Genomic DNA, 26762 nt, shown 5'->3' with positions numbered 1-26762 from the left:
AAGATTGCTTTTTTGGGGCGGTAATGCCTGGAAAACGGTAGAAGTTGCACTTCAGAACCTTGCGACTTCCCCGGCTAGTAACAACAAATACCCGGCAACTTGAAATCTCAGTGACAACCCTGTTCAACTATTAAGATCATATTTCATCTTGGTCTTAGACATTTCTTATTCGCAAAAATCTTTGCAATGGGAGATGCCTGAAAATAAAATTATATACCTGAAGTTAAATAAAAATTATTAGCTTGTTGTCATTGTCCAAGGAAATCCTAGAAATTCAGGTTTTGAACATCATGTGGCTCCTTATGTGCCTGTAAGTATAGAAAAAAAAAACATTTTGTAACGAGGGTAACTTAACCCATAGCTCCTAAACCACATTATGAAAAACATAATTCTTTTGATTCTGACTTTTAAATCTGTTGAAAAAACCCTTTGAAGCTACTGTTCAGATGAAACCTCACTGGCTGAACATTTGAATAGTAATTATTATGTGCCAATGAGGATTTTCCAAAATGAACTTTCATTTCAGCCAGTGTTAAACTGAAAGGATAAAAGTCTGTGGGACAGTAGCCTGCAAGTACAGGCATCTCTGCTCGCTGCTTGGGACGTTTCACAGAGGAGACATCAGCAATTTAGACCCCAAAATTCCATACTGATGACGCGAATCAATGTTCACATAATCAATCTGGTAGTCATGGGCTCCAGATAAAATTGGTTCGAGTATTATGTTTCTCTAGCGTGCAAAAAGACATCTTTCCAGTCGTCACTTCTCTCCACCCAAAAAGTAAACATGGGACATTATTAATTAGCCAATCACAGTTTAGCTCTTGGAAACCAAAAACTAACTCGCGAGAATTCTCACAAGATTCCTGCACAGTAGATATGTTTACAAGTTGAAACAACTGGATGCCACGTTCAAAAAAGTAAATTTGCAAGGATTATGGAACTGATTGATGAAAAAGGCACCAAGCAGAGTCATATTGAAAAAGATTAGAGGAACATTTTTGTCCATTTTACTAGGGAGTCAATGATGTATCACACCACGCTTTTTCAACTATAAATGTTCTAATGATGGTAGACACCTCATGTTTGTTGTTCTTTTTGTGTTCCTTGCAGAAAAGTATGCTTTGGATGATTGTTTGATAGCTTGTTGTGTGCTGCTTTAGATTTTTCATGCATCGTCCACCTTTAAAAGCTATATGTAGGACACATGGTCATTATTATTGACTTCCCATGAGCTAAAAAGTTATTTTGACCACAATCAATTTTATCTTGTAAAATAATGTTTTTCCAGGTTTACATGGCGATGCTTGTAAGATTTTAAATTTTTAAAGAGTTATTGTAGTAGATTTTCACTCGCGAGTCAAAGATGTGCCCGTATCACCGATTCACAACTTTTTGTCAGCTTAAGACGAAATTGGATAAGTGCAAGTCTGAGTGCAGTGTCATAGCAATGACAATTTTCTGTTATCTCGTTTGTGTTACATACTGTTTATTTTATTTGGCAAAACCAAAGGCAAAAAATCGTATGTTATAGTCTTGAAATTTGTGATCAAAATCTAAAACACGCCAGCTCGTGAGTTTGCGGGGAGTCACTAGAGTTTTACACTTACTTTTATCCTCAATTCCCATTGGTCAACAACAAAACTGTATCGCCGCTTATGTTCGCAAACATTACTTTTCGGGTGGAGAGAAGAAAGGACCAATGCCTGCCTTTGCAGAGTAATGTTTCTCCTGGTCTATTTTTGGAATATTATCTTTGTGACATTTTGTCTGTCATTAGTAAACAATTAGGTAAACAAAAAATTACTACATTAACCAAACAGCACTCTATGACTAGATTCTGACAAATCAGTTATCAGTATGGATTCTTGGGGACATGAGAAGCCAGGAGAGACAGCTGTATTCGTAGGCTAGTGGGACAGGCACTAGAAGAGAGATCTAGATCAACGATGGATATTTACATGTACGTCATGTGGCTTATAACACAAAAAGGAATACAAAGGCAGATAAAGGAAAAAACAGGTAAATGAATGAAAATTTTTTTAACCAATGATAGTTAATGAACAATAAAGGTAATGAAGGTGACAAACATTCGGTACCACTCCAGAGAAAGTTACTAGTAGGCCAATTAATCAAATGTCATTGGAGACCTTTTATTTGCAAGTTTCCCCTTAAATAAACAGATACCTTGTGAGGTTCAAGTTGATAACTTGCTTTACAATCACTATAATATGTGATATCTGTTCCCCTACTCAAAAACCACACCCCTAGTGATATGCAGGGCTGAAAATAACGGCCGGTCAACGGACAATGTCCGACCTCATTGTGGACTTGACAGGTTAAACTCTCGTCTTGCCGGTCATTTTGACCGGTCATTCTTGGAAACGAAAATTTAATTATATTTTCCATACAGTTGTCCCTTAATGCGTTGTGCACGCTGTTATGATTTTTTTCTTTGGCATTTTTGTCTGCTTTCCACTAAAACCTTTTAAGAAAATGAACAGTGCGATAAATTTCATGTCATCATGTCGTCATGAAACGTAAAAAAGGGAAACAACAACAAACTGAGTCATGGAGTAACGCAACGATGCAGGTCATTCTGCTTTGCTGTAACTAGTAATGTGTCTCCTTTGGAAAAACATACACTAACGATAATCCGTTGTCCGTTAGAAACTAAAGGATAGCTAACAGTTTTGGTCCATCTAACATTTCAGATCGACTTGACGTGATTGTGAAAATCACCTTCGATGGAATTCGGGCAAATCGATTGCAACTGTCAACAGGTCATCCTGTGTTTCTCCAGAACTAAATTTTAGCGGATTGATTAATTATTATAACCTCTTTACGTCAAACATGAATCTCGTTTGCAGACTCGATTCCAGGATAGTCTGATAAAATTTAACCTGATCAAGAACGAACGTATACGACTTAATGCAAGTTGCTATTGACATTAATGCTTCCTTCGCGATAAAGTGTTGCGCGACGACTCAAACGAAAGCTCTGTTGTATATTTACCGACTTCAGATGATAAACATGCTGTTTGTGGAACAGATTTGTCGCCAAATTAACTTCTTTTGGAAAATATTTCCCGACGTTTCTTCTTCGTAAAGGAGATTCGATCACGTGCCAGGCAGCGAACACCGATATGCAGATATGGGACGAACCTTGGAGACTTCAGACACCACCGCATGATGATATTCAAGGTAGAATGGACATGAAAACGGGCAAAAACCGCCGAAAGGAACTAAACAACATCTGCATGAATGTTTCATCGACTTTCCCCCAAAAACCTGAATGTCAATATAGTACAATGATCTATTACCAGCATAATACGCCATTGCAAAGGAAAAAAAATTTTGGTCTTCATTATTTCACCGGCCAAAATAAGGGTTTGTCCGGGCTAAAAAATATTTGACTGGTCATCATGAAAGGTAACCTGCTGTCCGTTATTTTCAGCCCTACTAGGGATGACTGGAATGACTAGGGATGACTGGGGATGAGTGGGATGACTAGGGATGACTATGGAGAACTAGGGATGACTGGGATGACTAGAATGACTTGAACGACTAGGAATGACTAGGGATGTTTAGGGATGAATAGGGATGACTAGCCATGACTAGGGATGACTAGGATGACTAGGGATAACTAGGATGACTAAGGGAGACTAAGATGCCTAGAATGACTGTGACGACTATGAATGACTACTGATAACTAGGGATGACAAGGATGACAAGGGATGACCAGGATGAGTAGGGAAGACTGGGATGACTAGGGATGACTAGGGAGGACAAGGGATAACTAAAATGACTAGAGATGACTAGGATGACTGGGATGACTAGGGATAACTGGGATGACTAGGGATGACTAGGATGACTGACATAACTAGGGATGACTAGGGTGAATGGGATGAATACGGATGACTGGGATTACTGGGATGACTGGGGATAACTGGGACGACTAGGGATGACTAGGATGACTAGATGAATAGGGATGACTGGGATTACTGGGATGACTGGGATTACTGGGATGACTAGGAATGACCAAAGATGACTTGGATGACTACGGATGACTAGAGATGACTGGGATGACTAGAAATGCCTAGGGATGACTGGGACGACTAGGGATATCTAGGGATGACTAGGGATGTTTAAGGATGACTAGGGATGACTAGGATAATTAGGGTTGACTAAGGGTTACTGCAATGACTAGGTATGACAGGGAAGACTAGTGATGACTAGGATGACTAGGGATGACTGGAATGACTAGGGATGACTAGAGATGACTAGGATGACTAAGGATGACTAGGGATGAGTAGTGATAACTAGGATGCCAAGGGATGACCAGTATGACTAGGGATGACTAGGGATGACTACGTTGACTGGGATGACTATCGATGACTAGGGATGACTAGGGCTGACTAGAAAGACTACGGATGACTGGGATAACTGGGATGACTAGACATGACTAGGAAGGACTCGGATAACTGGGATGACTAGGGATCACTAGGATCACTAGAAATGACTAGGGAGGACTGGGATGACTAAGGATCTCTGAGGATGACCAGGAATGACTAGGAATGACTAGGAATGACTAGGATGACTAGGGATGACTAGGGATGACTAGAAAGACTGGGGTGACTACAAATGACTAAGGATGAAAGGGATGACAAGGGATGACTACGGATCACTAGAATGACAAATGATGACCAAGATGACTAGGGATGACTGGGATCACTAGGATGACTGGGATGACTGGGATGACTAGAATGACTAGGGATGATTGGGATGAAAAGGGATGACCAGGGATGACTGGAATGACTAGGGATGACTAGGGATGACTAGGATGACTAAGGATGACTAGGGATGACTAGGATGGTTTGGATAACTGAAGATCACAAGGGATGACAAGAATGACTGTGATGACTTGGGATAACTGAGAAGACTAGCGATGACTAGAGATGACTGGGTTGACTGGGATTACCAAGGATGACTAAGGATGACTGCAATGACTAAAGATCACTGGGATGACTAGTGGTGACTAGGGATTACTGGGATGACTAGGGAAGACTAGGGATGCCTAGGAGTGACTAGGGTTGACTAGGGATGACTAGGAATGACTAGGATAGCTGGAATGACTAGGGATGACTAGGGATTACTGGGATGACTAGGGATGACTGAAATGGCTAGGGATGACTACAGATGACTAGGATGACTAAAGGTGACTAGCGATGACTAGGGATGACTGGAATGACCAGGGATGACTATAGATGACTAGGATAACAAAGGATGACTAGGGATGCCTAGGATGACTGGGATGACTAGGAATGACTAGGGATCACTAGGATGACTGTAAGGACTAGGGATTACTAGGGATGACTAGGATGAAATGGGATGACCAGGATGATTACGGATGACTAGGATGGCTACTGATGACTAGGAAGGACCAGGGATAACTGGGATGACTAGGGATCACTAGATGACTGGGGTGACTAGGGATGACAAGGATGACTGGGATGACAAGGGATAACTGGGATTACTGGGATGACTAGGAATGACTAGGGATGACTGGGATGACTGGGGATTTCTAGGAACGACTAGGGATGTTTCAATATGACTAGGGATGACTAGAATAACTAGAATGACTAGAGATGACTAGGGGTGACTGAGATGACTAGGGACGACTGGGATGACTCGCATGACTAGGGATGACTAGGGATGACCGGAATGACTAGGGATGACTAGAGATCACTAGGATAACAGTGATGACTAGGGATGATTAGGAAGGACTAGGGATGACTGGGATGACTAGCGACGACTGGAATGACTTGCGATAACTAGGGATGACTAGGATGACTAGGGATGACTGGGATGACTGGAATGACTACAAATGACTGTGATGACTTGGGATGACTGAGAGGTCTAAGGATGACTAGGGATGAATAGGGATGACTGGAATGACTAAGAATAACTAGAGATGACTACGATGACTAAGGATAACTAGAGATGACTACGATGACTGGGATGACTAGGGATGACTGGGATGACTAGGGATGACTGTGATAACTGGGATGACTAGGACTGACTACGGATGACTAAGTCGGCTAGGGATGACTAGGGATGACTAGGGATCACAGGGATGACTAGCAATGACTAGGGAGAACTACGGATAACTAGGATGACTAGCGATGACGAGGATGACTGGGATGACACAGGATAACTAGGGATGACTAAGATGACTAGGGATGACTGGGAAGACTGGGATGACTAGAAATGAATGAGATGACTGGGATGACTAAGGACGACTGAGAAGACTAGGGGTGACAAGGACGACTACGGATGAGTAGGGATGACTGAGATGACTAGTGATGACTGGGACGACTAGGGATGACTGGAATGACTAAGATTGACTAGAGATGACTAGGATGACTAAGGATGACTAGGGAAGACGAAGGATGACAAGAATGACTACGGAGGACTGGAATGACTAGGGATGACTAGGGAAGACCAGGGATAACTGGGATGACTAGGGATGACTAGGATGACTGGAATGACTAGAGATGACTGGGATTACTGGGATGACTAAGAATGACTAGGGATGACAACTGACGACTAAGGATGACTAGGGATTACTAGGATGACTGGGAGGACTAGGCATGACTAGGGATGACTAGAATGACTGTGAGGACTGGGGATTACGAGGGATGACTAGGATGACAACAGATGACCAGGAAGACTACGGAGAACTGGGATGACTACGGATTACCAAGGAAACCCAAGGATAACTGGGATGACTAGGGATGACTAGGATTACTGCAATGACTAGGGATGACTGGGATTACTGGGATGACAATGAATGACTAGGGATGACTGGGATGACTAGGGATGACTGGGATAACAAGTGATGCCTGAGATGACTAGAGATCACTAGGGATGACTAAGGATGACAAGAATGACTAGGGATGACCAAAGATGACTGGGATGACTAGGGATGACTAGGGATGACTAAGACGACTGGGATGACTAGGGATGACTAGAAATCACTAGGATGACTAAGACGACTGGGATGACTAGGGATGACTAAGGATAACTAGAGATAACTAGGGATGACTAGGAGGACAAGGGATGACCAGGATGGCTAGAGATAACTGGGATGACTAGGGATGACTGGGGAGGACTAAAGATAACTGGGATGACTAGGGATGACTAACGACGACTAGGATGACTGGGATGACTAGGGATGACTGGGATGACTAGGGATGGCTGGAATGATTAACGATGACAAGAGATGACTAGGATGACTAAGGATGACTAGGGATGACTAGGATGACTGGGATGACTAGGGATGACTAGGATGACTTGGATGACTAAGGATGACTAAGGATGACTTGGATTACTTGGATGACTAAGAATGACTAGGGATGACTCAGGATGACTAGGGATGACTAGAAATGACTGAGATGACTAGGGATGACTGGGATGACTAGGGATGACTGGGATGACAAGGGATGGCTGGAATGATTAATGATGACAAGAGATGACTAGGATGACTAAGGATGACTAGGGATGACTAGGATGACTGGGATGACTAGGGATGACTAGGATGACTTGGATGACTAAGGATGACTAAGGATGACTTGGATTACTTGGATGACTAAGAATGACTACGGATGACTGGGATGACTAGGGATGACTGGGATGACTAGGGATGACTAGGGAGGACTAGGGATGACTGGGATGACTGGGGATGACTAAGGATGACTAGGGATAACTAGGGATGACTGGGATGACTAGGGATTTCAAGGGATGAATAGGGACGTTTAAGGATGACTAGGAATGACTAGGATGACTAGGGATGACTAGGGGTGATTGGGATGACTAGGGAAGACTAGGGATGACTGGGATGACTAGTGATGACTGGGATGACTGGGATGACTAGGGATGATTAGCGAGGACTAGGGATAACTAGGATGACTACCAATGACTAGGATGACTTGGATGACTTGGGATAATTAGGTATGACTAGGATGTCTAGTTATGACTGGGATAACTGGGATGACTAGAAATGACTGAAATGACTGGGAAGACTAGGGATGACTGAGAAGACTAGGGTTGACTAGGGATGACTAGGGGTGACTAGGATGACTAGGGATGACTAGGGATGACTGGGATGACTAGTGATAAAAGGGATGACTAGGGATGACTTGGGATAACTGCAATGACTAAGAATGACTAGAGATGACTAGGATGACTAAGGATGACTAGGGATGACTAGAGATGAATTTGAGGACTAGGAATTACTAGGGTTTATTAGGGATGTTTAAGGATGACTACGGATGACTAGGGATAACTAAGATGACTAGGGATGAGTAGGGATGACTAGGAAGAGTAGGGATCACTGGGATGACTGAGATGACTAGGGATGACTTGGATTACTGGGATGACTGGGATGACGAGTGATAAACAGGATGACTAGGGATGACTTGGGATAACTAGAATAACTAAGAATGACTAGAGATGACTAAGGATGACTAAGGATGACTAGGGATGACTAGGAGGACTGGAAGGACTAGGGATGACTAGGGATGACTGTGAGGACTAGGAATTTCTAGGGTTTATTAGGGATGTTTAAGGATGACTAGGGATGACTAGGGATGAGTAGGGATGACTAGGAAGACTAGGGATGACTAGGATGACTGAGATGACTACCAATGACTAGGATGACTGGGATGACTTGGGATAACTAGGTATGACTAGGATGTCTAGTTATGACTGGGATAACTGGGATGACTAGAAATGAATGAAATGACTGGGAAGACTAGGGATGACTCAGAAGACTAGGGTTGACTAGGGATGACTAGGGGTGACTAGGATGATTACGGGTGACTAGGGATGACTAGTGATAAATGGGATGACTAGGGATGACTTGGGATAACTACAATGACTAAGAATGACTAGAGATGACTAGGATGACTAAGAATGACTAGGGATGACTAGGATGACTGGGAGGACTAGGGATGACTAGGGATGACTGTGAGGACTAGGAATTACGAGCGATGACTAGGATGAGAAGGGATGACCAAGATGACTGTGGATGACTGGGATGACTACGGATCGCTAGGGAGGACCAGGAATAACTGGGATGACTAAGGATCACAAGGATGACTGGAATGACTAGGGATCATTAGGATGACTGGAATGACTAGGAATGACTGGGATTACTGGGATGACTAGGAATGACTAGGGATGACTAGGATGACTAGGGATGACTAAGGATGACTAGGGATGACTAGGGATTTGAAGGGATGAATAGGGACGTTTAAGGATGACTAGGAATGACTAGGATGACTAGGGATGACTAGGGGTGATTGGGATGACTAGGGAAGACTAGGGATGACTGGGATGACTAGTGATGACTGGGATGACTGGGATGACTAGGGATAACTAGGGATAACTAGGGATGACTAGAATGACTAGAGATGACTATAGATGACTTGCATAACTAGGGATGACTAGGGATGATTAAGATAACTGGGACGACTAGGGATGACTAGAGATTACTAGGATGACAAGGAGGACTAGGGAGACTATGGATAACTAGGGATGACAAGGGATGACTAGGGATGACCAGGATGACTGGGAAGAATAGGGATGGCTAGGATGACAAAGAATGACTAGGGATGACTAGGATGACTAGGGATGGCTAGGATGACTAGGGATGAGTAGAGATGACTACGGATAACTAGGATGACAAATGATGACCAAGATGACCAGGGATAACTGGGATGACTGGGATGACTGGAATGACTAGGGATGACTAGGATTACTGGGATGACAAGGGATGACTGGGATGACTAGGAATGACTAGGATGACTGAGGTGACTAGGGATGACTGGGATTACTGGGATGACTAGGAATGACTAGGGATGACTGGGATGACTAGGAATGACCGGGATTACCAAGGATGACTAGAGATGACTTGGATGGCTAGGGATGACTGGGATGACTAGGGATTTCTTGGGATGACTAGGGATGTTTGAAGATGACTAGGGATGACTAGGGGTGACTAGGGGTGACTGGGATGACTAGGGATGACTAGGGATGACTGGGATGACTACGGATGACTGAAATGACTAGGGATGACTAGAGATGACTAGGATGACTAGGAATGACTAGAGATCACTAGGATGAAAATGATGACTAAGGATGACTAGGATGACAAGGGATTACCAGGATGACTGGGGATGACTAGGATGACTGAGATCACTAGGGATGACTAGGATTACTGGGATGACTAGGAATGACTAGAAATGACTGGGATGACCAAGGATGACTAGAGATGACTGGGATGGCTAGGGATGACTGAGATGACTAGGGATTTCTTCGGATGACTAGGGATGACTAGGGATGACTAGGGATGACTAGGGACTAAAGATGAATGGGATGACTAGGGACGACTAGGGACGACTGGGATGACTCGGGATGACTGGGATGACTAGGGATTACTAGGGATGACTGGAATGACTCGGGATGACTAGAGATGACTAGGATGACTAGGGATTGCTAGAGATCACTAGGATGACAATGATGACAAGGGATGACTAGGATGCCAGGGGATGACCAGGATGACTAGGGATGACTGGGATGACTAGGGAGGACTAGGGATAACTAGGATGACTAGGATGACTGGGATGACTAGAGATGACTAGGATGACTGGGATGACTAGGGATGAATGGGATGACCGGGATTACTGGGATGACTGGGAATGAATAGGGATGACTTGGATGACTAGGGATGACTAGGAATGACTGGGAGAGCTTGGGATGACTAGGGATTACTGGGGTTACTAGAGACGACCGGGATGACTAGGGATGACTAGGGATGACCAGGATGACTGGGATAACTAGGGATGACTTGGATGACTAGGGATGACTAGGTTGACTAGGGACGACCTGAGATGACTAGGGATGGCTGGGATAAGTACAAATGACTAGGGATTACTCGGATGACTGGGATGACTGGGATGACTAGGGATAACTAGGGATGACTAGGGATGACTAGGGATGACTAGAATGACTAGAGATGACTATAGATGACTTGCATAACTAGGGATGACTAGGGATGATTAAGATAACTGGGACGACTAGGGATGACTAGAGATTACTAGGATGACAAGGAGGACTAGGGAGACTATGGATAACTAGGGATGACAAGGGATGACTAGGGATGACCAGGATGACTGGGAAGAATAGGGATGGCTAGGATGACAAAGAATGACTAGGGATGACTAGGATGACTAGGGATGGCTAGGATGACTAGGGATGAGTAGAGATGACTACGGATAACTAGGATGACAAATGATGACCAAGATGACCAGGGATAACTGGGATGACTAGGGATGACTAGGATGACTGGAATGACTAGGGATGACTAGGATTACTGGGATGACAAGGGATGACTGGGATGACTGGGAATGACTAGGGATGACTAGGATGACTAGGATGACTGAGGTGACTAGGGATGACTGGGATTACTGGGATGACTAGGAATGACTAGGGATGACTGGGATGACTAGGAATGACCGGGATTACCAAGGATGACTAGAGATGACTTGGATGGCTAGGGATTACTGGGATGACTAGGGATTTCTTGGGATGACTAGGGATGTTTGAAGATGACTAGGGATGACTAGGGGTGACTAGGGGTGACTGGGATGACTAGGGATGACTAGGGATGACTGGGATGACTACGGATGACTGAAATGACTAGGAATGACTAGAGATGACTAGGATGACTAGGAATGACTAGAGATCACTAGGATGAAAATGATGACTAAGGATGACTAGGATGACAAGGGATGACCAGGATGACTGGGGATGACTAGGATGACTGAGATCACTAGGGATGACTAGGATTACTGGGATGACTAGGAATGACTAGGAATGACTGGGATGACCAAGGATGACTAGAGATGACTGGGATGGCTAGGGATGACTGAGATGACTAGGGATTTCTTCGGATGACTAGGGATGACTAGGGATGACTAGGGACTAAAGATGAATGGGATGACTAGGGACGACTAGGGACGACTGGGATGACTCGGGATGACTGGGATGACTAGGGATTACTAGGGATGACTGGAATGACTTGGGATGACTAGAGATGACTAGGATGACTAGGGATTGCTAGAGATCACTAGGATGACAATGATGACAAGGGATGACTAGGATGCCAGGGGATTACCAGGATGACTAGGGATGACTGGGATGACTAGGGAGGACTAGGGATAACTAGGATGACTAGGATGACTGGGATGACTAGAGATGACTAGGATGACTGGGATGACTAGGGATGAATGGGATGACCGGGATTACTGGGATGACTGGGAATGAATAGGGACGACTTGGATGACTAGGAATAACTGGGATGGCTAGGGATGACTAAGAAGGACTAGGGATAACTGGGATGACTAGGAATGACTAGGATGACTGGGATGACTAGGGATGACTAGGGATGACCCGGATGACTGGGATGACTAAGGATTACCAGGGATGACTGGGATGACTAGGAATGACTGGGATAGCTTGGGATGACTAGGGATTACTGGGGTTACTAGAGACGAACGGGATGACTAGGGATGACTAGGGATGACCAGGATGACTGGGATAACTAGGGATGACTTGGATGACTAGGGATGACTAGGTTGACTAGGGACGACCTGTGATGACTAGGGATGGCTGGGATAAGTAGAAATGACTAGGGATTACTCGGATGACTTGGGATTACTGGGATGGCTAGGGATGACTAGGATGAAGGTGATGACTAGGGATGACTAGTGATGACTAAGGATGACAAGGGATGACCAGGATGACAAGGGATGACTAGGATGACTGGAATGACTAGGGATGACTGGGATAACTGGGGATGACTGGGATGACTAGGGATGACTAGGATGACTAGAGGTGACTGGAATGACTAGGGATGACTAGGATGACTGGGATGCCTGGGATGACTAGGGATGATTAGGGATGACTAGGGATAACTAGGAATGACTAGGGATGACTGGGATGGCTAGGGATGACTAGGATGAAGGTGATGACTAGGGATGACTAGTGATGACTAAGGATGACAAGGGATGACCAGGATGACAAGGGATGACTAGCGATGACTAGGGATTACTAGAATGTCTGGAATGACTAGGGATGACTGGGATGACTAGGGATGACTAGGGAGGAGTAAGGATAACTGGGATGACTAGGGATGACTAGGATGACTGGGATGACTAGTGATGACTAGGATGACAGGGATGACTTGCGATGACTGGGATGACTGGGATGACTATGGATGACTAGTGATGATTAGGATGACAGGGACGACTAAGGATGATGGGGATGACTAGCATTCTCTAGGTAGGACTAGGGATGACTGGGATGACTGTGATGACTGGGAATGACTAGGGATGATTGGGATGACTAGGAATTAACTGGGACAGATGACTAGGGATGACTAGGGATGACTAGGGATGACTAGGGATGACTAGGGATTACTGGGGTGACTAGAGATGACTGGGATGACTAGGGATGCCTAGGGATGACCAGGATGACTGGGATAACTAGGGATGACTTGGATGACTAGGGACGACCTGAGATGACTAGGGATGACTGGGATGAGTAGAAATGACTAGGGATTACTTGGATGACTCGGGATTACTGGGATGACTAAGGATGAGTAGGGATGACTAGGGATGACTGAAATGACTAGGGATGACAAGGATGACTGGGATGACTGGGATTACAAGGGATGACTTAGAATGACTAGAATGACCAGAGATGACTGGAATGACTAGGGATGACTGGGATAACTAGCGTTGACTGGGATGACCAGGGATGACTAGGATGACTAGAGATGACTGGAATGACAAGGGATGACTAGGAATGACTAGGATGACCAGAGATGACTGGAATGACCAGGGATGACTGGGATGACTAGGGATGACCAGGATGACTAGGGATGACTGGGATGACTGGGATGAATAGGGATGACTAGGATGACATAGAATGACTAGGGATGACTAGGATGACTAGGGATGGCTAGGATGACTAGGGATGACTAGAGATGACTATGGATAACTAGGATGACAAATGATGACCAAGATGACCAGGGATAACTGGGATGACTAGGGATGACTAGGACGACTGGAATGACTAGGGATGACTAGGATGACTGGGATGACAAGGGATGACTGGGATGACTGGAATGACTAGGAATGACTAGGGATGACTAGGATGACTGACATTACTAGGGATGACTGGGATTACTGGGATCACTAGGAATGACTAGGGATGACTGGGATGACTAGGAATGACTGGGATGACCAAGGATGACTAGAGATGACTTGGATGGCTAGGGATGACTGGGATGACTAGGGATTTCTTGGGATGACTAGGGATGTACTAAGATGACTAGGGATGACTAGGATGACTAGGGATGACTAGGGGTGACTGGGATGACTAGGGATGACTAGGGATGACTAAGATGACTCGGGATGACTACGGATGACTGAAATGACTAGGGATGACTAGAGATGACTAGGAGGACTAGGGATGACTAGAGATCACTAGGATGACAATGATGACTAAGGATGACTAGGATGACAAGGGATGACCAGGATCACTACGGATGACTAGGATGACTGAGATGACTAGGGATGACTGGGATTACTGGGATGACTAGGAATGAAAAGGGATGACTGGGATGACTAGGAATGCCTGGGATGACCTAGGATGACTAGAGATGACTGGGATCGCTAGGGATGACTGGGATGACTAAGGATTTCTTGGGATGACTAGGGATGTTTAAAGATGAATGGGATGACTAGGGACGACTAGGGATGACTGGGATGACGGTGATGACTAGGGATGACTAGTGATGACTAGGGATGACCAGGATGACAAGGGATGACTAGCGATGACTAGGGATTACTAGAATGTCTGGGATGACTAGGGATAACTAGGATGACTAGGGATGACTAGGGATGACTAGGGATGACTGGGATAGCTAGGGATGACTGGGATGACGGTGATGACTAGGGATGACTAGTGATGACTAGGGATGACAAGGGATGACCAGGATGACAAGGGATGACTAGCAATGACTAGGGATTACTAGAATGTCTGGGATGACTAGGGATGACTGGGATGACTAGGGATGACTAGGGAGGACTAGGGATAACTGGGATGACTAGGGATGACTAGGATGACTGGAATGACTAGTGATGACTAGGATGACAGGGATGACTAGGGATGACTAGGATGACTAGGGATGACTTGGGATGACTAGGATGACTGTGAAGACTAGGGATGACTAGGGATGACTAGGAAGACTAGGGTTGACCTGGATGACTAGGATGACTGCGGATGACTAGGATGACTGAGATGACTAGGGATGACTGGGACTACTGGGATGACTAGGAATTACTAGGGATGACTGCGATGACTAGGAATGTCTGGGATGACTGGGATGGCTAGGGATGACTGGGATGACTGGGATGACTAGGGATTTCTAGGGATGACTAGGGATGTTTAAAGATGACTAGGGATGACTAGGATTAAAAGGATGACTAGGGATGACTAGGGGTGACTGGGATGACTAGGGATGACTAGGGATGACTGGGATGACTAGGGATGAATAGGGATGACTAGAGATGACTATGGATAACTAGGATGACAAATGATGACCAAGATGACCAGGGATAACTGGGATGACTAGAGATGACTAGGACGACTGGAATGACTAGGGATGACTAGGATGACTGGGATGACAAGGGATGACTGGGATGACTGGAATGACTAGGAATGACTAGGGATGACTAGGATGACTGACATGACTAGGGATGACTGGGATTACTGGGATGACTAGGAATGACTAGGGATGACTGGGATGACTAGGAATGACTGGGATGACCAAGGATGACTAGAGATGACTTGGATGACTGGGATGACTAGGGATTTCTTGGGATGGCTAGGGATGACTGGGATGACTGGGATGACTAGGGATTTCTAGGGATGACTAGGGATGTTTAAAGATGACTAGGGATGACTAGGATTACTAGGATGACTAAGGATGACTAGGGGTGACTGGGATGACTAGGGACGACTAGGGATGACTGGGATGACTAGGGATGAATAGGGATGACTGGAATGACTAGGGATGACTAGAGATGACTAGGATGACTAGGATGACTAGGGATGACCAGAGATGACTAGGGATGACTAGGAAGAACTGGGATGGCTAGGGATGACTAGGGAGGACTAGGGATAACTGGGATGACTAGCAATGACTAGGATGACTGGGATGACTAGGGATGACTAGGGATGACCTGTATGACTCGGATGACTAAGGATGACCAGGGATGACTGGGATGACTAGGGATGACGGGGATGACTAGCATTCTCTAGGTATGACTAGGATGACAGGGGTGACTAGGGATGACTGGGATGACTAGGGATGACTAGGGATGACTGGGATGACTTGGGATCACTATGGATGACTGGGATGACAAGGGATTACTAGGGATGACTAGGATCAGTGGGATGGCTAGGGTTTATTAGGGATGTTTAAGGATGACTAGGGATGACTAGGGGTGAGTAGGATGACTAGGGATGAGTAGGATGACTGGGATGACTTGTGATGACTGGGATGACTAGGGATGACTAGGGATGACTGGAATGACAAGGGATGACTAGAGATGGCTAATATGACTAAGGATGACTAAGAATGACTAGGACGACTAGGGATGTCTAGGATGACTGTGATGACTAGGGATTACTAGGGATGACTAGGATGACAAGGGATGACCAGGATGACTAGGGATGACTGGGGTGACTAGGGATGACTAGGGTTGACTAGGGTGACTGGGATGAGTAGGGATGACTAGGGATGACTAAGGATGACTGGAATGACTAGGGGAGGGCTGAAAATAATGGCCAGCTAACGGAGAATGTCCGGCCTGATCGTGGACTTGAAAAACTCTCGTCTTGCCGGTCATTTTGACAGGTCATTTTTGGAAACGAAAATTTAATTATAGTTTCCATACAGTTTTCCCTTAATGGGTTGTGCACGCTGTTATGATTTCTTTTTTCTTTGGCATTTTTGGCTGCTTTACACTAAAACCTTTTAAGAAAATGAACGCCGCGATAAATTTCATGTCATCATGTCATGAAACGTAAAAAACCGAAACAACAACAAACTGAGTCATGGAGTAGTGCAATGATGCAGGTCATTCTGTGTCTCCTTTGGAAAAACATACACTAACGATAATCCGTTGTCCGTTAGAAAACTAAAGGATAGCTAACAGTTTTGGTCTATCTAACATTTCAGATCGACTTGACGTGATTGTCAAATCACCTTCAATGGAATTCGGGGAAATCGATCGCAATCGTCAACAGGTCGTCCTGTGTTTCTCCGGGACTAAAATTTTAGCGGATCAATTAATTATTATAACTTCTTTATGTCGAACATGAATCTCGTTTTCGGACTCGATTCCAGAATAGTCAGATAAAAATTTAACCTGATCAAGAACGAACGTTGTCTATCTCGGCACTTAAAATGCAAGTTTCTGTTGACATTAATGAATCCTTTGCGGATAAAGTGTTGCGCGACGACCCAAATGAAAGCTCTGTTGTACATTTATCGACTTCGAATGATAAACATGCTGTTTGTGGAACAGATTTGTCGCCAAATTAACTTGTTTTTGAAAATATTTCCCGACGTTTCTTCTGTGTGGAGGAGACTTTCGATCACGTGCCAGGCAGCAAACACCAATATGCAGATATGGGACGAACCTTGGAGACTTCAGACACTGCTGCACAATGATATTCAAGGTAGAACGGACATGAAAACGGTCGAAAACAGCAGAAAGGAACTAAACAACGTCTGCATGAATGTTTCATCGACTTGCCGCCCAAAACCTGAACGTCAATGTAGTACAACGATCTATTACCAGCATAATTCCCTATTCCAAAGGCAAAAAACAAATGTTTTAGAATTCATTATTTGACCGGCCAGAATCAGGGTTTGTACGTGTAAAAAACATTTGGCCGGTCATCATGACTGGCGACCAGCTGTCCGTTATTTTCAGCCCTGATATGTGTTCCCTACCAAGGAAACACATGACACTACAACACATTTCCCTAGTTATAAGTGTTCCCTTACCCAGGAAACACACATTACAAGGGAATTTGTTCCCCTATCCAGAAAACAGAAATCCCTGGTGATATGTGTTCCTCTACACAAGAACCACACATCCCTAGCCAGAAAACACAAATCCCTAAACATATGTGTTGCCCTAAACAGGAAACATATAATCACTAGGAATATGTGTTTGAGGGCAGGGGAACAAATATCCCTACTGATATGTGTTCCCCTACCCAGGAAACAGATATCACTAGTGATATGCGTTCCCCTACACAGAAAACACATAATCACTAGGGATATGTGTTCGCCTACCCAGGAAACAGATATCCCTAGTGGTATGTGTTCCCCTACACAGAAAACACATAATCACCAGGGATATGTGTTCCCCTACACAGGAAACAGATATCCCTAGTGGTATGTGTTCCCCTACACAGGAAACACATACCCCTGGTGATATGTGTTCCCCTACCTGGGAAACATTTATCACCAGGGATATGTGTTCCCCTACACAGGAAACAGATATCCCTAGTGGTAAGTGTTCCCCCTACACAGGAAACACATATCCCCAGTGATATGTGTTCCCCCAAACAGGAAACACATATGACTAAGGATATGTGTTCCTCTACACAGGAAACAGATATCCCTAGTGGTATGTGTTCCCCTACACAGGAAACACATATCCCTAGTGATGTGTTTCCCTACCCAGGAAACACAAATCCCTAGTGATATGTGTTCCTCTGCCCAAGAAACACAAATCTCTAGTGATGTGTGTTCTACCCGGGAACACATATCCCTAGTGATATGTGTTCCCCTACACAGAAAACACATAGCCCTTGTGATATGCGTTCCCCTACACAAAAAACACATAGCCCTAGTGATATGTGTTCCCCTACAAGGTACATGAAGCTAATATTAAGCCAAATCCCAATCTGGGTGATTACTGAACCAGCTATCTTTACAGGAAATTCTCCCAAAAAGAGAGCGGTATATTCAAAACAACACCTACCTTCATGGTTGACTAGTCATTCTGCTCTCCAGCTGGTGCACCGAAACCGCAAGGAGCTTTACTTCTTGCAAATCCTATCACTGCTGTCTGTTAATTTAAACAAAGAGTTGTCACATGTAGCAGGTCTTTCATAGCCTTAGAGATACCATGTAAATAATATTATTCATTCAAAATATATCTCTGTTTCTGATTGGCTAAAATCACATGCATAATTCATCATAACCAGCTACTGGTGACCAAATTTCATAGTTTGTACAACTTCAAGGAAACAAAATTCAAGGACTTTTCAAGGACAAATTACAGTTTTAAGGTCTAAGATTTATTCAATAAATTGGCATTCTTTGACCCCCTCTCACATTATGGTGTACTACTTTCCTTAACAACACTACTCTGCCAAATGTCAACAGTCACTGGGTACGACTTGTAGTATGAGATACAGAAATAGCATTTGAAATAAAGAAACACTGATAAAATATCGTTGCTTCAAGTTTTACTTTCGTTTCACTATACACTATAACTTTTGTTATACCTATGCTCTAGAATCTAATTTCACAGAAAATGGTGGTGTGGAGATAAAGTAGTAACTTTCAAGGACTTTCAAGACCATATAAAGAAATAAAGTATTTTTCTACTACACATGAGCTATTTTTTTCAAAATAGCTTAACCAGGGAAAACGAACATTTTGAGCACATTGACTCAGCCGTCATTTTGTCTTTGCAAAAGGGCTCAGGCGCCTGGGACTGGATGTCAATTTTTGCCTGTTCTCCAAAGGTGAACAGCGAACCATTGATCTACATATTTCATCCATCCATAGACAGCATTCCAGTTAATTCTTTCAAGCAGGAGGGGCCATCAACACCAAAGGCTAATTTTTTTCACTACATGCAACTAACACTTATATGTCATCTTTTGGGTCAGGAAGCCTTCTTTGTCAGGTCACTGACCCGAAACCCGTCTCTTACCTGGAACACTGCATAGACATGGTTCATACAACTTCAGACAAACCAATTTCAAGGACTTTTCAAGGATTTTTCAAGAATAAATTACAGTTTGCTGGGACTAAGAATTATTCAACAAATCAGCATTCTTTAACCCTCTTTTGAACACCTTATTGGCTAAAACATGTCATGGAGTCATTTACAATTTTAACTTCTTCAGCCATGGTTGATCACATTATTTTAAACTACTTTCCACAACAACACTTTGCAAAATGACTGGGTCTGACTTGCAATTGCTTCTGAGGTACAGAAATAGCAATTGAACTAAAGAAACAGAAATAAAATACCGTTCAAACACAAAAATGTTTTTACGTTACACATGACTTTTATAGTTTCTTACACCGAGGATGAGCCAAATTTTCCTCGGCGAAATAATCTAATTTGACAGAAAACAGGTGCTGGCGTAGACAAGGTAGTGAATTTCAATGACATTTCAAGGCCTGTTATTGAAATCAAGTATGTTTCAAGGACCTTAACCGAATTCAAGGACTTTTCAAGACCACTGCTAAAATTCAAGACCTTTTCAAGATTGTACGAACCATGAAATTAGAAAAAAAAAAGATTTTGTGATATTGAACCAAGGACATCAAAAGTGCAGCAAAATGCCAGGTTATTGAACCATTAACTGAGAAGAAGAAGACGGGGATGAGGTTGAGTTGATTTGCTAGGGACAACAAAAATGGCTGAACATTTCACTCGTTTCACCAGGCCGAAAAAGACGAACTCTTGGCTAAAAACATAGCAAAAACAGTAAGAAGACAGCAGGAAGAGTTTGATCAATCTGGCATTTTAAAACATTGGAGATTTTCTCATTCTTATAATGAATATTTTTAAAATGTTTATAACTGTAAGAACTAACCCAATGTAAAACCAAAATTATCAACATGTTTTCAGTGTCCAATGAAATCCCAAGAACCTCATCCTATGACCGTCAAAACACCACTGATCAGCACCTGCAAGAATGCAAAGTTAAAAAACTCTTTATATGAGTGGTATTATTAGGGTTTATCAGGGTTTGCAAATAGGCCAAAATCTTTCAGATGACTCCATTGAGGTTACAATGGCAAAAAACGTGAAATTAAGTACCAATAAGGTTAATACATAGTACACTAGGCTGGCAGAAACATCTTAACAGATGAGGGAAGTTTTGTGGAGGTAAATGAATGAACATGACAGCAGATGGTGGTGAGTGAACATGGATAAAAGCAGTCAATCTCCTGTACTGTGATTTTTACAGGGTGCAAAGAAAATCATTTTTACAGCTTGCCATTCGGGCAAGCTGAAGCTAGCATTTACTAGCCCAGACGTTATTTCAACTAACCCCAAACGCTTTTCGTCGAGCAAAATTGATTTCACACTTCTTCTGTTATTCGAATTCCTCAAAGAACATCACTTGCCCGTTGGGCAAGTTAAAAACAGAATTCACTAGCCCGATAGCAAAATCCACTAGCCCCGGGCTATCGGACACTACTTTCTTTGCACGCTGTTTTTGGATCATTTAAATGCTTAATCCATCGTAATATGTTATTTTGGGCAGATTTTTTAGATATTGCAATGCAACGAATAACAAAACAAATAATTTCTAGAGCCCATTCCATATAGTCTAATTCCGGAATAATGTAAAATTGAACACACATTTAACAACACACCTTTCAACACATACAAATTCTCCAGACTGACCTCAATACATTTCCTTCAAGAAGTAGTTGTGAGAATTTGACATAAAATCCATGCATTTTCCCTTCTGTGATCAGTTGAATAACTCTCATAGCCTTTTCTCTTGATGATGTATTGACAATGTAAGGAGAAAGTTGCTGTTGATCACTTTTGGGACCTACAGGGTTAAGGCAGACAGATGTGAATAAACACATTGGTGGATGAAAACATCAGTAAGAAAATGGAAGTACCATAAAATTCCGAAAATAATCCTTATATTTTTCAAGGGCCCTTTTTGAGGGGCTTATATTCAGAGGGGCTTATCTATGGAGGGAAATTTGCATTTCAAAATCGATTGGGCTAGCCTTATAGTCTGAAGTAAATTTACCATTTTTGCTTTGTTTTACTTTGTATTTGAGTGCAATTTTCCACGAACAAACCCCTGGGGAGCTTATATTTGGAGGGGCGATTTAACGGAGGGTTTTTTACATTACCGGTTTGAGGGGCATATATTTGGAGGGGCTTATACATTAAGGGGCTCATTTTCGGAATTTTACGGTATCGCGATAAAGATGAAAATTAACCACAATACCGAGATAGAAAAGATAAAAGAAGATAAAAGAAGATGACAGAAACAGACAAAGGTTGATGAAGAAAAACAAAACAAAAAGGTTTTGTCAGAGTCTATTTCCAATTGGTTACCAATCTATAACAACACTAACCTGGTCTGACCATTTTTACTATCCAAAATCCATCATAAACTAAAAGAATTTCGTTCAATCCTTCCACTTCCTGTGGGTGCCACTTCATGGCTGCAGCTACATCTAGTAAAAACAAGCATTGAGCATTAACAAGGCATTACATAATATTATTTGTAAACTAGCAAGTCTTAGCTTGAATAATGTACAAAACAAGGTTTATTGCTTGAATTTCCACTGTTATAAAACCTGGGGTAAAAGTGAAAGACTAAGAGTGGTATGGCTCCAGTACACTTCAAGTAATGTGAGGTTTGGAGTGACTGGATCTTTTTGGCCATAAAAATATGGGTTTTAATACTTCTAGCATTCACAAAATCCATTATTAATACTAACCTGATGTAAACAAAAAAAACAACAAAATCATTAGCACGCCGCCCATATGGAGGGAGGGAAGTTCTAAGAACTTTTGTCAAAGATCATTGTGTGCCTATTAAGTTCGTGTAGAAGAACAACAGAACCATCACTAAAATTAAAAAAAATCAGCAGTGCAAGTTTTTAAAAAATTGTTCATATATTTAGATAGCCAGTTCAGTGAGGTTTAATTTCAAATACAGGGTTTAACATGTAGGTACAGGTACAAGAAGAAACATCTGTATTACTTGGTCTTGCAGAGCTGTCACTAAGACTAAGTTGCCAGGTAAATATGACAAGTAGGCAAAGAATCAGACAGTTAGGGGTTTCTTTTGGTTCTATTTTTCTTCTATTTTTCTATGAAAGTAGCCAGGGACCATATTCATAGTAGCCAGGGGAAATCCTCTGCCCACACCTCTTAATGACAGCCCTGTTTTGTTTTGATCATATTAAAGCATTCAGTCCCTTGCACAAATAAACTATGTCATGTTGCGTTATGTCAATGTAAAATTATTGAGAAATCAGTCATGGGTGAATCCTCAAGAGATTTGATCCTAGAACACCAACTGGTAATCGAGCCTTGGGCAAAAACTGTTTGAAAGAAAGTTTAAAAGGAAGTCTAAAGCATTCTTTTTCTGTTAAGGCTAAGTAAAAGATGTTAAGTTTATTGTATTCCATTAATTCTTAAACATAATTTTTGGCAACTAGAATACCTTGTTCTGGCGACCAAAAATGAAAACTTGGGGGCCAGCTGGCCCAAGATTTTTTCTGAAATTCAAGCACTGTTGAGATTTCATTTTTATTGAACCCAAGCAAAATTAACTCTTGACCAGCCTGTTGGCTTGAAAATGTTACACATTTGTTGCTGACAATGTTCAGTTAATTTGGTCTACCATTAATTTGCAGAATATATCTAGCTACAAATTTATCAAAACTTATTTGCCTCTAGACAGTGATGACAAATGACTTGGGGGATTGTAACAGTGTAACTAATCATTAACACCAACAAATCAATGATACAGTGAAAGGTCTAAAGTAGTCAAGTTCCATTAACTGCATTTGGGTTGTTTACCATTAACATAAAGTTTCCAGAAAATCTGGTTTGAAAGTACACATGAATGGAACACAACTTTTTTTATCATTCCAGCAGACAATTTCCAGAAGCAACAGAACATCTGTAAAGGAAGGGCACTTTCCATTAAGGCAAACTTCTGGAAATTTTGGTTGGGAGCTAAATGGAAAATGATTCTTTGGTTCGCCCCACTGGAAAATTCCCGGAAAAAGGGGAACTTCTAAAAAGGTATTCCCGTTTTCCAGGTTGGAATGTTCCGAATGGATTTTTGTGCTCCATTACCACGATTCTTGTATTTCATACCAGTTCCAGGTCCACAGAAAGAAATTTGTCACAGTCATTTGGGGAAAAAATGGCCTTCGTCACAGTGGATCAGTTTGCAATTTGTTTTTTCAGTACTGACTAAATGGAATGGCTTTCAAGTCATGAATGCCTTCCTCCTGGAATTGGTTGTGCATACCATTTGCACAAACCTTGAATCGACCGGTGTGCCCATGTAAATGGTAAACAACCATACATACCACTCTAAGAGACCATCTGATGACAGATTGAGAAGTGCGTGGGCTTTTTATTTAGAGAATTTTTTTAATGTATCTGCTGGGACGTGGACAGAGATACTGGTCATTAATGAGAGGTGCAGATCAGACGTTTGGTTCAACTGTAGTAACCAACCAAGACAACAAAAAAAACGTCTAGGGGCGTATTCCCACTAAGCAAAACCCTAAATACATACTGGTAGTGTACTGCAGAAGTTACACCAGTATCGTGTAAACACTCTCTGAGTTCAATTAAGTCCTGCACTGGCCTACACAACTTCCTTGTGTCTTATGCATGTTAACACTCAAACCTTTTTTACAGTCATAGCAAACAGCGAACACTAATGGAGTTTGAGAAAGAGTTTGAAGTGTCTCATGCATAAGTAACAAATGTAGGTTGTTTGAAAATTTTCTCAGTGATAATTAAAATTCAAATAAAAATGCACGTTTGAAAGCTTGAGCCTTCAGCCTTACTTAGAGTTTTCTTGACAAAACACAAGCATTTGTGGTCTCGCGGAATAGTTAAAAATGTGGACTACTAGCTTACTTTTTTATGCAAAAATGTACATAAGCTTACCTGTTCTGAAAAAGATGCTTTTCATTGAATGAATTTATGCAGTTTAAGTTCACTTGACCACACGTGTTTGAAGGCATCGAATTTCTGCGAGCCAGATTGTTAAGGTCTTGCACCTCTCCCAGACGTTTTGCAGCTCTAAACTTGATAAAATGCTGGTTTTTTCTTCAACAAAACAACAGAACGGCTAACATATACTGAAGTAGATTGTAGTGTCCGCAAATATGGAGGAATTCAGCCATTTTTACTCGTCGCGGCGGGAAGGAGTAAAATTTGCAATGCAAATTAGTTTAGCTGCACCACAGGTTACCCAACCGTGAGAATCTCGGGCTATCAGGGGTTTTGAGGAGATCAACGTTTTATAAGAAGAGGGTATTTACAATCCAGCGTAAAAAGAGGCAAAATATTTCGTTCAGTCGAAGGACAAGTTTGTTTCAAACGTCTTCAGACAGGAAAGCTTGGCAGAGAAAGGTGTATAATAAGAATTTACTGGATTCGTCTTTCGTATGATCTGAAGAATTATACAGACCTAAGAGGGTCCTATCTGCCTCAACCGATAACACCCGCCTATATCTGTATAATCGGGGGCGGGGGCGGGCGGGGGCGGGAGGGGGCAGGAGTACGTTTCTCGAAAGGTGCGGTAACTTTTCGGGCCCGAGGGCAAAATTTAAAATCAAAACCTGTTCAATAGTAGCACAGTTCCTAGCTCTGAAACCCCTAAAATTTGCTTCGTAAACTGAAAGTTTCAATGTATCATTTTCAAAATTATTGAAACTGTGATTTTTACCGAGACTTTCGAGAAGCAAGCCCCAGGGTACTTGACAGAAGAATGCATAGAGTTATTCCTTCTAGGCTTTTGGGAGGCATTCTATACCCACCATCAATGTAAAAAGGGTGCTTACATGTGGTTCTTTTCTACAGGAAATGGGAGTTTTCCCGATAAAAGTAACTAACTATTCAGCCCGTAACAATAATTACCGTTTGTTTTCGGCCGTTCTTTTAATCTTAACCAGATTTATATTATCATTGCTAAGTATTATGCATTCACAATAAATTTCAATATGTAAAAAATAGGGGAGTCCGCCACAGAACAACTGATAAAACAGTTGCTATGGTAACTGTTCTAATTGTGGTGATATCTCCTCAGATCTCCTCATGAGCATTTTCAACACCATCGAATTTTGTTGTTCCAGATTTTGTTGATCTTGAACTTCTGTATTTCCATGCCCTGCTCCAAGAACGGGCACAGACTTTGTTCGGTGCTCAAAATAGTCGCCTCTCGATTTCCCCAGGCTCAGTAAAGCTTGCCGAGGTTCGGTCACAACGTTTATGTACGCAAAAGGGTGTTTCATACCTGGTCCATGGCAAGAGATCTTTCTCTGCTTATCAAGGCCAGGTGAATTGGGAAAAAGAGACGCTATCCGCGCGAGACTGGGTAATGAAAACGTCAGAAACTCCAATGGGTTGATCGGATAGAAGCAATATTACAACGACGATAAAAGTTGGCTCAGAATGGCGACCCCAACGAAGAAGTCAGTCGACGCTAACAATCAGGGTGGCAAAGGGGTTTTCCGTGATACGTGATGAACCCAAATAATCAGCGTGATGCGTCCCACCT

The 26762-nt window shown here is 42.7% G+C and overlaps 1 long non-coding RNA gene across 1 annotated transcript; it reads right to left on the bottom strand.

Moving 5' to 3' along the window:
* Positions 1 to 216: 216 nt before the first annotated feature.
* LOC140951618 (uncharacterized) lies at positions 217 to 25391 on the bottom strand. The gene is made up of 4 exons (XR_012167310.1): positions 25148 to 25391; positions 21057 to 21150; positions 19199 to 19285; positions 217 to 308 (listed from the first exon to the last, which is right to left on the bottom strand). It is a non-coding gene; the product is annotated as an uncharacterized lncRNA (long non-coding RNA).
* Positions 25392 to 26762: the final 1371 nt, after the last annotated feature.

The sequence above is a fragment of the Porites lutea genome, chromosome 11 (genome assembly GCF_958299795.1).
Source record: "Porites lutea chromosome 11, jaPorLute2.1, whole genome shotgun sequence".
Taxonomy (NCBI): domain Eukaryota; kingdom Metazoa; phylum Cnidaria; class Anthozoa; order Scleractinia; family Poritidae; genus Porites; species Porites lutea.
Note: the sequence above shows the minus strand (reverse complement) of the source record. Positions and strands in the feature narration are given on the sequence as shown.